Here is a 14,146-nt window from a genome sequence, read left to right as displayed (position 1 = left end):
CCCAAGGTGGGCATTATCCAATCCTTTAAGAACCTGAATAGAACAAGACGATAGAAGAAAGTTGGATTCACGCACTCTCTGGGTGACTGCTTCAGCTTGGACATAGATTTTTGGCTTTGCTTCTGGGTCTTAGACCTTCAGATTCAGATTAGAATCTACACCCTTGGTTGCTTGTTTTTGGCCTTTGAACTACACAACAGTTCCCTGGATCTCCAGCTTACAGGTGGCACATCCTGGGATTTCTAAGTCTCCATAATTGCATGAGTTGGCATTTTATAATAAATCTCTTTATATATATATAATTATATATATATATATATATATATACACTTCTGCCTGCATGTATCTATCTGTCCATCTATGGACCTATTGTCTATTGGTTTTGTTTCTCTGTAGCGCTCTACTACTGTTCCTGTGAAGAAAAATTTTGCTTGAGCCATATATTGTAATTAAAGGTGAGGCTCAGTTGTACATTAGTATCTTTAAGCCACAGAACTATTAGTGTTATTTAAAAAAATCACAGTGCTTTTACTTACATATAAAATTCAATAAGCAGATTGATATGTAGCAAGGTCTTGGTTATTCCTATGCTTATACTATTGATCATTTGAAGCAAAATGCATGATGTTACCTTTGTCATCATGTTGGTTTCAGTTTGAGGATTTTGGCTGTCATATCTTGCTTTTAGATCTTGAGTCTATTATGAAATGTAGTAGCTGCCTTTCCTGACTTTTTGCCATCCCTAGGTTTGGTAAGTGATCATTTTTTCTTCCTGCTAGTAGTTAATGTTAAACATAGTAAAGAAAGGCAGGTGTGCAGCATACTGCTAGAAAGTGTAAGGTTGAAGCTTGTCTACTAAAAAAGCATTTTTTGCCATCATTTTCCCAACCATGCAGAATTTTATGGATCACTTTGCTAAAATTCAGGCCGTCTATACAGTTCCACTGATTTAATAGTCTGTGACCATGTCAGCAAGGACAGGAGATGTGCAGCTCTATTATACTTCAGTTTACTTATCCTATACCTAATTCATCACTTCTTTCTTCTTTTGCTCATACACTGACTGCTTATTAACTTGCACCTCATTTATTAATGCAAAAACATGTTTAATTGTGAATCTTTTGTGTCTAGCATGGTATTCAATACCCAAGATGTGGCTTCTGCCTTCAAAAAGTTTATAGTTAGTGAAGGTAAAAGACTTGTAATCCTAATACTCTGTGGATAATACACATACCTGTGTGTTTGTGTACTTGTATAATAAAGATGGACTTTTATTGTTATAATAAACAACACTTAATAAAGGTGTATCCAAGAGAGTAGGTAACCGCTTAGTTAGCTCAAGATTGTTCTGGGCCATATTATCCTAGTCTTAGGGAATATAGACGGTCAAAGAAAGGAATAGAGCCCCCACTGATAAACTCTATGGAGCCTCGATTCTAGCCTTTGTTTGCCTGCCTCCACGATCTCCTGACACCCATGCCTGTGGCTTTTACTTGCTCAATCTTTTCTGACTTTCTTGCCATTTTTCTCAACGATTTTACTCACAAACTTCCAAATTGTCTAAAATTCTAATTTGGTGGGGGTATTAGGACTAACCAGGTGATTATAGGCAGTTGCCAGGATGAGTCTGATGGGAACCTACATTCTTACATTGCAGCCACCCATAAAGGGTACAGCAGGCAACAGAATTATTACTAAATGACATTACATGCAGCAATATAAATGTATATGTGGCAAACTCTAAAATTAGAGTAGCACCTATGCTTTAAACCAGTTATAACTCTACTAAACAGACACCTTCCCCCATGCACACAACTGTTCTCGCCATGCCCCAAGACATCCAACCATCATTCCTTTGGTATGCCTCACTGCTTTCATCTTCAGGTCAATTGTTTGGGAGGACTTGACATGGATCAATTCAGTTGCATTTGCACATTGGATTGTATAAAAATGATATTTCAGTTATTACATGTGGAAAGCTGAGGAACCAGACGTACAGCTTGGTTTTTCAGCTTGCAGCTGGAATTAGCAGCTTTGATAGGTAGAGAAATGACCCCCAAAGCATGTGAACTGAGTAACATTGGTAAGTATATCACAGAGAGAACAAACTTGAACACCTCATTGCCATTTTTCTTCAAATGCATTTCTGAATATGCCTCAGTTGGTGGGGAAATGCTTTTATTTTTTCAATGTTGGATCTCTGTTTCCAGCAAATATGTAGCCAGTTGGCTAACATGATAACTTGTAGTGTTGGCTTGTGATTCTGTTTTCAGTGTCCTGGCAGGCAAGAGAGGTGGTTATTGTATTTGGTTACTTCAGCTCATTTTCCATCTGGCCATTTTACTCCTGTCTCTTTCTCTCCTTCATCATGTTTATTTGGGAGCCAGTAGCATTTCTTTCTGTAAAGCGGGTAGATGTAAATTACCAGGAGCAATGAAACAACTCATGCATTGTTTTTTGGCTTAGAGGGCAGACATTTTGGGGTCAATAGCAGATTGCTTTGCTATGGGATCTGCAGAGGATTGGCATAGATGGTTAATGCTCTGTGAGCAGATCTCATGCCTGCAGGCGCTTCGTTATCCATTCCCTGCCATGAGCAGCTTCAGCAGGCAGATGTGCAAAGCCTGTACACAGGGCTGTTGGTGGTGCAGGTAACTCTGCCACTGAATAATAAGAAAGCTTTAACTGGGTCATCCTCCTGTAAGTGTTTATATTCTCCATTGAAAGTAGAAAAAACTGGAAGGGAACTAATGTTTATTGAGTGCTTACTGTACACCAGGCACTATGAGACATACTTCATAGTGAATTTATTAAATTCTCATGATTTCTTATAATTTACTTCTCACCACAGTCCTGATGTATTTTTACTCTGATTTTACTCTGATTTACTCTGATTTATAAATGTAGACATTAAGACTCTAGGAAGTTAAGAAATTGGCTCAGGTTCACCAGTTCCTAAGAAAGTGATCAGATCCTATGTCCAGGATCTGAACAGGGAATCCCCAACTCCAATTAAATGCAGAAACACCAAGCCTTAAGGATAATTTTCTGTGTTCTTTAAGGGACTAGAGATTTAAATCCTCAGCCTGAGATGTAATTTGGCTTCAAGCACAACCTTTTCACTTGGAATGCAACAGACAATGGGTCACTGGTCTTTTCCCTGCTGCCATCCAGTAATCTCAGAGCCGTGGTTTGTGTTTTTCATCTTTTCAAAATCTAAAATACTGTAAAGGCAACCTCTTGTCACTGCTGTGATCATGAGGTCAGCACACAATTAGCTGCAAGTCAGTTTTCTATCACTTTGCCCCTTCCCGATCGTGAGGCTACACAGTGCTGAATGTTCTCAGCCCATCAGAAACAACAGAAGTGACGGAGGCCGTGCTGTGAAGTCCATGTTCACAGAGCAGAGAGGGTCAGAGTTAAGGAACTCTATCTTGCAACTTCAGACAGACACTGGCAGCTTGCTCACCTTGCTTCTGAAATTTTGTTTTGTGTTGAACTTGAGAAATGCCTTTAATGCCTTTCTTCCTAACACTAATACATTGCCAGCACAATCTTCTAAGCCTAACGACTGTTTTATGGACTCCTGAAAACCTGCTGGTAGAATATATCTTTTTCTTTCTCAACAAATGGTGCATTCCTGTATTTACTCTAGCTGGTAGGTCTTGCCAATAAATCCATCAAAGACCAGAACAGACTGCACAAAGCCTGCTTTCCCCCATCCCCGATGGGCTGAAAGGCAGCCCTTTAGAGCTTGGCAGGGTGGAAATTAGTTTTATTTATCTAGCTCAGGAATGAAAGTATACATCTATCAGTCTTCAGTCTTGTCTGGCTGCTGTGGTGGTCAGGAGATTACTTATGGTTTCTGCGCTAGCCAGTTAGCAGATTCCCAAGTTTGGGAGTAAGAGAAGAAAGTTCTGGCTGCTGTGCGGTGATTTCAGAACCACTGGGTAGTGGCAGGCGGGAGACAGAAGTGCGTGCTGGAAGGCGGCTCTCCTTTCTGCAGGGAAGCCTCAGTGCCTATTCAGGCAGAATTGAAGGGGAAGTTTGTGCATCAGGTTAGCAGGTTGGGGATCTGACAGCCCCATTGCTCCTGGAATAATTATGGGTCTTTGGGAGTTGGGAAGCTCTGTATTTATGCAGACAACACCAAGAGTTAACAGAGTTAACACAAGGTTTTAGCTCTCAAACCAAGTCCACCCTTCTCTGTAACTGTGAGTGCTTGCTGGCATGCCCATCAATGTTGTCAGACCCTGTCTTGCTGGTGAATTGCTGTGAAGTATAGAGAGACTTATAGTGGAACTCATTTTAAAGGGATTTTATATTCCTAATTGGGATGATTAAAGAGGCAGGCCCTGTTGCTAAAATCAGCACTTTTGCCACACAAGTAATTTTCCCTTACACTTCTAACTGGTTTGGATTTCTGTCAGTGTTGACATATGCTCAAAAGGCCATCCAAAAATTATTTATTTGAAAGGCAGAGTCACACACACACACACACACACACACATCCCACAGAGGGAGAGGGAGAGAGATTGAATTTTCATCCACCGTTCACTCACTAAATGGCCACAACTATCAGGTCCAGGAAGTTGCAACAGCCTAAATATTTGGGTCATCTTCCACTGCCTTCCTAGGTGCATTAGCAGGAAGTGACATTGGAAGTGTGGCAGTAGGGACTCAAACCAGTACTCTGATAATGGCTGCAAAAAGGCATTTTGGTTTGTTATTTAACCAGGCATTCTGGATTTCCACAATTTAATCAGTTTGCAAGGAGTTGCTAATTTTTTTTTTTTTTGAGCTGCTAATTCTTATAGCTTCTCACCTCTAGTGTCATCGCAAGCAAAGTCAGTGGCCTCAGCATCTACCATCCTGACATCAGACATGCTATCCTGCCAGGGAAAAGCCCGTCTTGCTCTGCTGGATTGAATATCACCCATATTCTCCCTAGGGTTCTACATGAATAGTAAGAATCAAAGTTGCATCTTGAATTTCTTGTAGTTTGATTAGATAATTCCCCAAACCATTAGGAAATCTTTCAACCTAAGTGGATTTGTAAACTTCTGTATCTGCAGCAAAAATTTTCTACAATGTACTACTGCTCTCACGTATTCATTTTTCCTGGTGATGAGAAAGCAAATACTAGAATTGCGAAGTTTGTCCTTCTATAACTTGCAAGCAGGGGAGTTCTGGTTTGTGGAAGTTTTCTCTGGGAAGATTTAATCAGTGTTTGCTGTCAAAGAAGAGAAATGCTTTGGCTTCTGTGAAGCTACTTTATCTGTCTTGATAAACACAGTTAAGGGGATGGTAAGCCCTGCTTGAAAAAGTGTGGGGAATGCTTTTTTATGATTGGAATACAAAGGATAGATTTACTGGGGGCTCTGCTGGGCTTTTTCTCTCTAAACTTCCTGATTCAGCTGGCAGGGCAGTAGCTGATACAATGTTAGATGCTGCTATACATGTGAAGTCGGCTGGATTTAATGATTCCCTGCTCCTGGGTCATAATTCTTGGGTAACAGAATTCCAAACCTGTGCACTTCTTTATCTTCTGCACACAGCTCTTTTCTTAAGGTTTTTATTATTGTTGGTGGTGTTTTTGGTTTTAGTGTTTGTCTCTATAAGGGATAGGAATGAGTCAAAGTGTTAACTTAATAGAAGCACCCTCCATATTATCCATAGGCAGGAGATTCACTTCCAAAATAGAGTCCAGCTCTACACAATTTCTCCTGCTCCAAGCCCCGTCCCCTAGCTGAGTGTGCGCAGGAGCTGTGCCCTTCCTGGCACTGGCTTTGCCACAGGCACATTAGAGGTCTGGAGGGAATCCTGACCTCAAAGCTTCAGATGTATGAATGATTATCTTCTGAGTTCTCAGTGGTGCAGTTTCATGAAGCTTCACCTGCACTGTGACCTCAGACTGTACCTCTCTTGTCCTGTTTCCTCATCAGCCTAAGGCTGGGGTTTGACCAGATCAGTGACTTTCCAGATTTTTTTTTAAGATTTTTTTATTTGAAGGCAGAGGCAAAGAGAGAGAGAGATAGAGATAGAGATAGAGATAGAGATAGAGAGAGAGAGAGAGAGAGAGAGAGAGAAAGAAAGAGTTTTCTATCCCCTGGTTTACTCCCCAAATAGTTACAATGGCTAAGGCAGGTCCAGGCCAAATCCAGAAGTACCTAGCCAGGAGCACCCATAGGAGTGGCAGGGGCCCAGATACTTGAGCCATCTTCTGCTGCTTTCCCAAGTGCATTAGCAGAGAGCTGGATCAGAACAGGCAGCTGGGATTCACGCTGGCATTCCAATAGGGGATGCTGGCATTGCAGGCAACAACTTAGCTTGCTGTGCCACAATGCCAACACTGATATCAACTTTCTCAAACTCTGTATCGAACTCTTTTCTGAATCCTCTGTGATAATTTTTCATTCCCACCTTATTTTTTACTTCCTTCTAATACACCTCCCATTCATTCTCTCTCTTCTTAAAGCCTGTGATCATGTTCTTTGTTCATCTCACTGCTTCTCCCTTTAAGGACGGTGCCTCCTTTGTGTCTGGTCACCAATATCCCTGACAGCTCCCCCCTTCAATTCCTTCATGTTCCCTCTTCTCTCTCCCAGATACTTAGCAAGGAGGCGACGTAGTGTGGCAGCAAAATTACAGGGCAGGGAGCCAACCTGCAATTCTGCCATGTATTTGCAAGAGGATCTTGGTAAACCTCTTTCACTTTTGTGGGTCACAACTACCTCGTCTGTAAAATGGGCAAATAGTACAAGAGTACTTTAAAAAGTCTGTGAAAATTGGAATCAAAAGTATGTTTAGTTTGGTATAAAAATTTTTGAAATCAATGCATAGTTTTTTCTTAGTGCGCATTTTCCATGAACTTCTTAAAGCCCCCTTGTATACAATGATTTCAGTTTTTTTCACTGAGATAAACTTATCTTTTAAATCCACTTTCACAAGCTTTTTGAAGTACTGTAATATAATATCTCCCTTGCCTACCTTACTGTGTGGTTGTAAGACTCAGAAGAGGTATAGTATTTGTGAATGCCCTTTACTTTCTTTAGTGTTTCTTTTGAGCAATAATAAGATATTTTGAGCTATTGTCATTAACATTTATAGTGTCTTATAGTACTCATTTTAATTCTTAAAGATATGGTATCCTAAATTTATTTGAATTATTTCATGTGTCACCAGTTCTCTGTATCAAAGATTTTTCTTATATTTTAAAGCTCCATGGTGGTTGTTATAATGTTGACCACACAGTATGGTGTGGTACTTCATATTGAATTGTGCAATAGAGTTTTGCTGTCTAATATTCTCCAAGTATCCGCTGCTTTTGGAGTACTGGCAGAAGAGGTCATCTATTCATCAGAGGGTCATTTGAAATTCTGGAATCCTTCCAAAGCAAGACCGAAATTCTAAGGATTTAAAACAGAGTTAGAAGACCTCAAGAAACCAAGCAAATGAGTTGTTTGGATGGGCCAGGTTTCTAGCAGATTAATTCAAGGTGGGACTCAGTTTTGGGATCAGTAGGAATAAATCTATTGGTCAGTCCCTTGAGCCAGTGTGTGTTTAAGAAGCCTTGTGGATGCTCATAGCCAACAAGGAGAAGTGCCATTAAATGTGAACGTGCTCAGACTGTCTGTCAGAACTGGGCTGTTAGTTACCCAGAGGGCTGCTGTTTCAGAGATAGCAAAACATCCCTTTGATGGTTTCACAGCCCATGGGACTTTGTATTCAGCTTTTCCACAGTCAAATGTGTTCCCTGAGTACATTCTTGTACATCCATTGTAAAGGTGAATGCTCTTAGTACTTCTTCATGTAAGTGAAAATTATTTCATTTTGGATGATAGGGAAATCTACTTTTCTGTTTTAGATAACTAGAAAATAAGGTGAACATATTGATATAAAATGCTCACGGGGAAAAGGGGCATTCTGGGTGCCACTGGAGTTGGAATTTGTAAAGGGCAAATGGTGATCAGTAAAATTTGTTTTTATTTTTATTTATTTATTTTTTTGTGAGCTGGTGTTGTGGTGTACTGGGTTAAGCTATCGCCTGCAATGCCAGCATCCCATATGGATGTTGGTTCAAGTCCCCACTGCTCCACCTCTGACTCTGCTTCCTGCTGATGTACCTGGGAAAACAGTGGAGGATGATCCAAGGGCTTGGGCCATAGCACTCATGTGGGAGATCTGGAAGAAGCTTCTGGCTCCTGGCGTCAGCCTGGCCCCACCCTAGCTGTTGTGGCCATTTGGGGAGTGAACTAACAGATGGACGATCTCTCTCTCTCTCTTTCTCTCTAACTCTGACTTTCAAATAAATAAAAAAAAATCTTTAAAATCTGATTTTCTTTCCCCTCTAAGCTTGACAAATCTAGTGTAATGTATGCTTCTGAAAGAATTGAACTTTATTTGAAGGGTGAAATTTCTGATCCAAGAGTGGGGACATAAGAACTATAGAGTTTGCTGACAATGATATTTCCTCTACTTGGTCAAACTATAATGTGTATAGATTTGTTCTTTGCAAATTTTCTAATTTCTGGAAACATCTTTTAATGATTTTGGCTCAACTAAATGTGATTCTGTACACACTACAAATTATAGAAATGGCTAGGATTTTAGAAGAGTAAATTTACTAAAGTTAGTAATGCTTCACAATCCATTGTCTCTAACAACTGTCCCTCATATGCTATTTGTAGATGGACTGCCTACATCATTATTATTCAAACAACCATAAAGTATAGATCATTCTTAAATTTTTATTTCTAGTTCCTTACATAGTATAGAGTAGGTTCTCAATAATGTTTATTAAATAAGAGAAAAGATATATATGTATATACATGGGCATACTTATATATATATATATATATTCATGTGTTTTCAATTAGTTTAATTAATGCTTTTCTCACTAAGAAAAATCCTAAAGGTGAATTTGGATTGATGATGCCAAAACATGACACTTACAATCCAATGTACACATAATTAATTACATAAAAAGCCATTCACCAATGTGTGGACATGCAGCGGCTGCAGAACTTTGCCAAGTTTTCTTAGATCTGTCCTTCTGAGCTCCCGGAAAACTCAGACTCATAAAGGAAATTTTGAAACAGCTCCCAATCTCCATTCACCAGCTACTGCTGCCAAAAGTTAAGGCAAAGCATGAGCAAGGGTAACCATGTTTTTATATACAGCCATCTAGTAGGCCTCGTTAGGGTATTAAATTCTTGAGATTGTGGAATTTTCCATCAAGGAGTTCATAACTAAATGGAGTTGTTAGAATGTTGAATTTTGCTGGGGTTTTCTCACTGGAACCTCCTGTTTTGATGTCACCTTAGTGTTTTTCTTTAGTACTTCAACCTCTCTCTATCTCTTGCTCATACAGACCTGCAACCTTTAATGGTGAGTAACCAGAAAATGCTGTGAAATCTGTAGGGAACATTGGCCATGGGACTTAGAACATGCATGAGTACCCTTCAGGGTCCTTACTTCAGTGTGGTAAGTGACATGCATGTTCCATATGCAAGCATTTTATTTTGTATTATTGAATCTATTGTCCTATAAAAGGCTCCTAAAGAAACTGTGACTTTGCTTTCACATCTCCTCACTTGATTCCACAGTATTCAGCAAACATTTAGGCCTCTGCTCTGTGTCAGGACTATGGCTGGGGAGCTGGGATATAGTGAGGGAAGGAGACAGGCGTCTCTTCACGTATTCTTCTTCCTATGGGAGAATCTGGTGTCAGGCCCTGGAACTGCTGGGTGGACTTCTGAGGCATTTGGGATTAAAAGTGAGGTGTCCCCTTGCCCGCCCCACCCCACGCGAGCACACACACAATGGACTGATTAAAGAAGTCAAGGAGAATGCTGAGGGTCTGAAGCCCCAAACTAGAACAGTCTTACATGAACCTGATAAAGGAGCAGCAGTGATCACTATCTACTGGCAGATCACCCATGAGTAGGGAGTTCTAGGCTGGCCAGGCCTCTCACGAGCCACAAACAAGAGCAATTACAGTGACTCCTGGAGCCAGTTCAGAATTTGCTCATTAATCATGTTCACTTCACTGAACTATGATTTTGGTTCAGAAGGACTTAGGGGAAAAGTGCAAGATTTGAGAAACAGGAAAGGAAGCAATTAGGGAGAAAGAATTCAAATTGATTCTTCTTCCTAGTCACTTTGGGCTTGGCAGAAAAGACAGCAAATGATATCAGTGACCAGTTGTCAGTAGAAGGAAGCTGATTTGGAAAATAGGTTTTTTTGAGTCCTGTTTGTGTGAAAATCATTGATCACAAAGGGAGGCAGCTGGTGAGTTCCGGAAACCTGTTTATGTAAGTCCAGAATTTGAATAATGCACTCAATGGAGTGTATTGCATAGATTTAAATATTTATGTGCAATTGTCTATCATTTCTTAGCCTGTTGTGACATGGTCCCATGACTTGATACAATTGTTTTTAAATTATTTTCCTAGATGCTAGAAAATCCATTGTATAGAAGATACTCTCAGTAAACTGAACAGCAAAATGCAGAAAAGAGTATTAAACACTCTTACACATCAGTCATAGCAAACTGTATTTAAGAAGTTTTGAAGGCAGGTTGTATAGGGATTACAATAGGGGGGTTTAGAATTGGACCTGAATTTGAATTCTATCTATGATCTCCCATGCTTTTTCACCTTGAGCAAGTTACTTTATTCGCTATTTAAACTTCAAATTCCTCATCAGTAAAGTGAGGATAGTAATGGCAAACACCTCACAGCAGTGATGTGAGAATTAGATGAAGGTATCATGTTAAGTGTCTGATACTTAAAAGGAAGTTATTGGTGCCAGTGTTGTGGTATAGTGAGTAAAGTAGCCATCTGTGATGCTGGCGTCCTATATGGGCACTGGTTTGTGTCCCAGCTGTTCCACTTCCCATCTAGCTCCCTGCTAATGGCCTAGGAAAAGCAGCAGAAGATGGCTCAAATATTTGGGCCCCTGCTACCCATGTTGGAGACCTGGGTGAAGCTCCTAGCTTTGGCATGGGCCAGCACTGGCCATTGTGGCCATCTGGGGAGTGAACCAGAGGATGGGAGATCTCTCTCTCTCTCTCTCACTCTCTTTCAAAATAAATCTTTTGTTTAAAAAAACAAAGGTTTGACCAAAATGCAATTTACAGACATTTAGCTGGGAAAATGTTTATCTTCTCATTTACCATTAAGGGCACAGAGTTTGGTTCCATCTGCTCACCTAAGATCAGATGATTTGGGTCAGCATTTTTGTAATGTTTTAGATCATCTCTTCCTGGATACGGCATTTCTGGTTCCTTTGGTTCTCCTGTGTTGTTAGTGTGGAAAAGAAACAGTGAGGGAGGGAGATAAGTGTGTTTCAACTAGTGACTATCTATGAGGCGGGCACTTGGCCTAGCAGTTAAGACATGGGATAAGGTACCTGCATCTCTTACAAGAGCCTAGGATTTTTGCTCTCAGCTTTAGCATGGTTCAGCTCAGGCTGTTGCAGGCATTTGAGGGAGTGAACCAGTAAATGGGAACTCTCTCTCTCTCTCTCTCTCTCTCTCTCTCTCTCTCTGTCTCTCTGCCTTTCAAATAAGTAAATGAATGATTTTTAAAACAGTCTAGTGACTAGAAATACCGTTTCTCTCATTTACTTCTGATTATGTTGAAAAACAGTAGCTCAAAGGTATATGATTCTAGAATTTAACAGAAGGCACATAGGCTGTACTCTGCATCTCTTTTAAACTCTGTGGTCTAGCTGGTTGGGTGGTTCTGTGCTGGTCCATGCACACATTTTTCTCTGCTCACTATATTTGAAACCTTGCACTCAGGGTGGGGAAAGAGACTGACATTCTCTGCCTAACCCCAGCCCAAAGTCATTACTCAAACCAGCTGCAGTGAACAAATATTGCCTTTGGAGAAAGATGCACACATTTGCCAAAGAAAGGAATGCAGTTCTGGGACCTCCTGGGTGCAGGGTTATGTAAATCACTCAACACTAGTAAAGTTGCAGTTATGAAAATATGTATTTTCTGTTTGTCCCACAGTTAATTAGTCCAAGGAAAATGGTGACTGAGGATTGATTCTAAAACTTCTCGGGAGGTTGTCTTGGAAGTCTGGCTCCAAAAAGATAGTTTTAAATGTACTCCTAAGATGTTAAATGTGGGCAGCTAGTAGTTATTGAGTTCTTCTTGTCTTCCCACCGTTTCTCTAAGTGCTCATGAGTCACTTTTTAATTATTTATGCCATTATTTTATTATGATGTCATTTTTACAATGAGGAAAAAGAGACCCAGAGAGGTTGAGCAGCTTGCACATTGCTATGTACCAATCTATAAAACCTGATTCTACAGGTAAGAAAATTGAAATGCTGAGAAATAGCCTAGGTATGGAAAAATGTTGGCTGGCTCATTAAGCTAAATAATGGGAGCCCTTAATAAATGTGCACAGGGAACCATTGCATCATTTCCTCCAGGAGTGGGCTGGAGCCCCTCATATCCATGGAGTCTTCATGCTAGTGGCTAAAAGATGACATTTATCAGGACTCGTCTGCTTGCTTTTTCTTGAAATCTGACTTCTCAGAGCTTCAGCGGTAGTTATGGGAGAGGGTGAGTGATTTCTAACATGTCAGAGCCTGAAAGGAATGGTTCCTCTAGACACACTAAAGCCACATGGGCTAATGAGTGTGTAAAGACTTATTTTTGCATTTGTCCAAAATTTTATATATCACAGTAATACAATAGTTTAATTATCTCTTGTTCAGCAGCTACGTTCCATGGCAATTATGTTGTTTTAATGGTAAAAATCAGTGACAAATAGGCGACTATTCCCTTCCATATATTCAATAAATGCTTCTGAGCAGGGGATATGAAGTGCACATTGGGGTAAGATAGAGATGGACTTGGGGATGCAAATTTGGCACCTGTTGTCCTGCAGTGCTGGAAAGAAGGGCTGCTAATAGCAAGCAAGTCACAAGGCTGGAAGGATGTAACCCTTCTTGTTCTCGATGAAGGCAGCCCTTCCCTTCATTGTTAATCTGCTTGTATTCCAGACAGCTGTGAGCGTGTTCCTACCAAGAATTTGACCAATAAAATTTGCAGCATATAATTAAGATTTTGACTTGTGGGGTACCCACATGATCATCCCTAAATGATGCATTTCAAGGCAAACAAAATGCTATTTCATATCATTTACTATTTGGATTTTCCAAGTAGGTGCTCCATTAAAGAGAACTATTAAGCTTTACTCGTGTGGTAGGTGAGTAAATATAAAATAGTCAATTGAATTCCTTTGTTTTAATTTTTAAATAAAACTTGCACACACACATGGATTACAAGTCAAAGCAGTAAAATGAGACATATCCTCTGTAAAATGTCTCTCTTTTTGGTCCTCTAATACATTTTATACTTGTATTTCTGTACCTACAAGATATCACTTTCATTAGTTTTCTTTTTTTTTAATTTTATTTAGTAAATATAAATTTCCAAAGTACAGTTTATGGATTACGATGGCTTCCCTCCCCCCCATAATTTCCCTCCCACTTGCACCCCTCCCATCTCCCTCTCCCTCTCCCATTCCATTCACATCAAGATTCATTTTCAATTATCTTTCTTAATATACAGAAGATCAATTTAGTATATAAAGTAAGATTTCATCAGTTTGCACCCACACTGAAACACAAAGTGTAAAATACTGTTTCAGTACTAGTTACAGCATTAATTCACATTGGACAACACATTAAGGACAGATCCTACATGAGGAGTAAGCGCACAGTGACTCCTGTTGTTGACTTAACAAATTGACATTCTTGTTTATGGCGTCAGTAATCTCCCTAGGTTCTAGTCATGAGTTTCTAAGGCTATGGAAGCCTTTTGAGTTTGCCGACTTCGATCTTGTTCAGAAAAGGTCATAGTCAAAGTGGAAGTTCTCTCCTCCCTTCAGAGAAAGGTACCTCCTTCTTTGATGGCCCCATTCTTTCCACTGGGATCTCACTCGCAGAGATCTTTCATTTAGGTCTTCTTCTTCTTTTTTATTTTTTTTACAGAGTGACTTGGATTTCCATGCCTGAAATACTCTGATGGGATCTTCAGCCATATCTGAATGCCTTAAGGGCTGATTCTGAGGCCAGAGCGCTATTTAGGACATCTGCCATTCTATGAGTCTGCTGTG

The 14,146-nt window shown here is 40.0% G+C and overlaps 1 protein-coding gene across 38 annotated transcripts in view; it reads left to right on the top strand.

Annotated features, from left to right (window-relative positions):
• The window catches only part of LYPD6B (LY6/PLAUR domain containing 6B), a 238,395-nt gene that overhangs the window by 176,172 nt on the left and 48,077 nt on the right, over positions 1-14,146 (top strand). For 5 of the 38 annotated variants that reach the window (XM_089329169.1, XM_089329168.1, XM_089329163.1 and 2 more), the window contains one exon: positions 9,374-9,390. The exons of 32 other annotated variants lie outside the window; for them this stretch is intronic. The gene's annotated coding sequence lies outside the window, so the exon portion shown is untranslated. Of the gene's footprint in view, positions 1-9,373; positions 9,391-9,466; positions 9,487-14,146 lie in introns of those variants that run through there. One more of the 38 variants, XM_070070941.2, reaches the window with a different exon arrangement.

The sequence above is a fragment of the Oryctolagus cuniculus genome, chromosome 3 (genome assembly GCF_051225735.1).
Source record: "Oryctolagus cuniculus isolate XC-2025 breed Fujian yellow rabbit chromosome 3, ASM5122573v1, whole genome shotgun sequence".
Taxonomy (NCBI): Eukaryota; Metazoa; Chordata; class Mammalia; order Lagomorpha; family Leporidae; genus Oryctolagus; species Oryctolagus cuniculus.
This window is presented reverse-complemented; position numbering and strand designations above follow the sequence as displayed.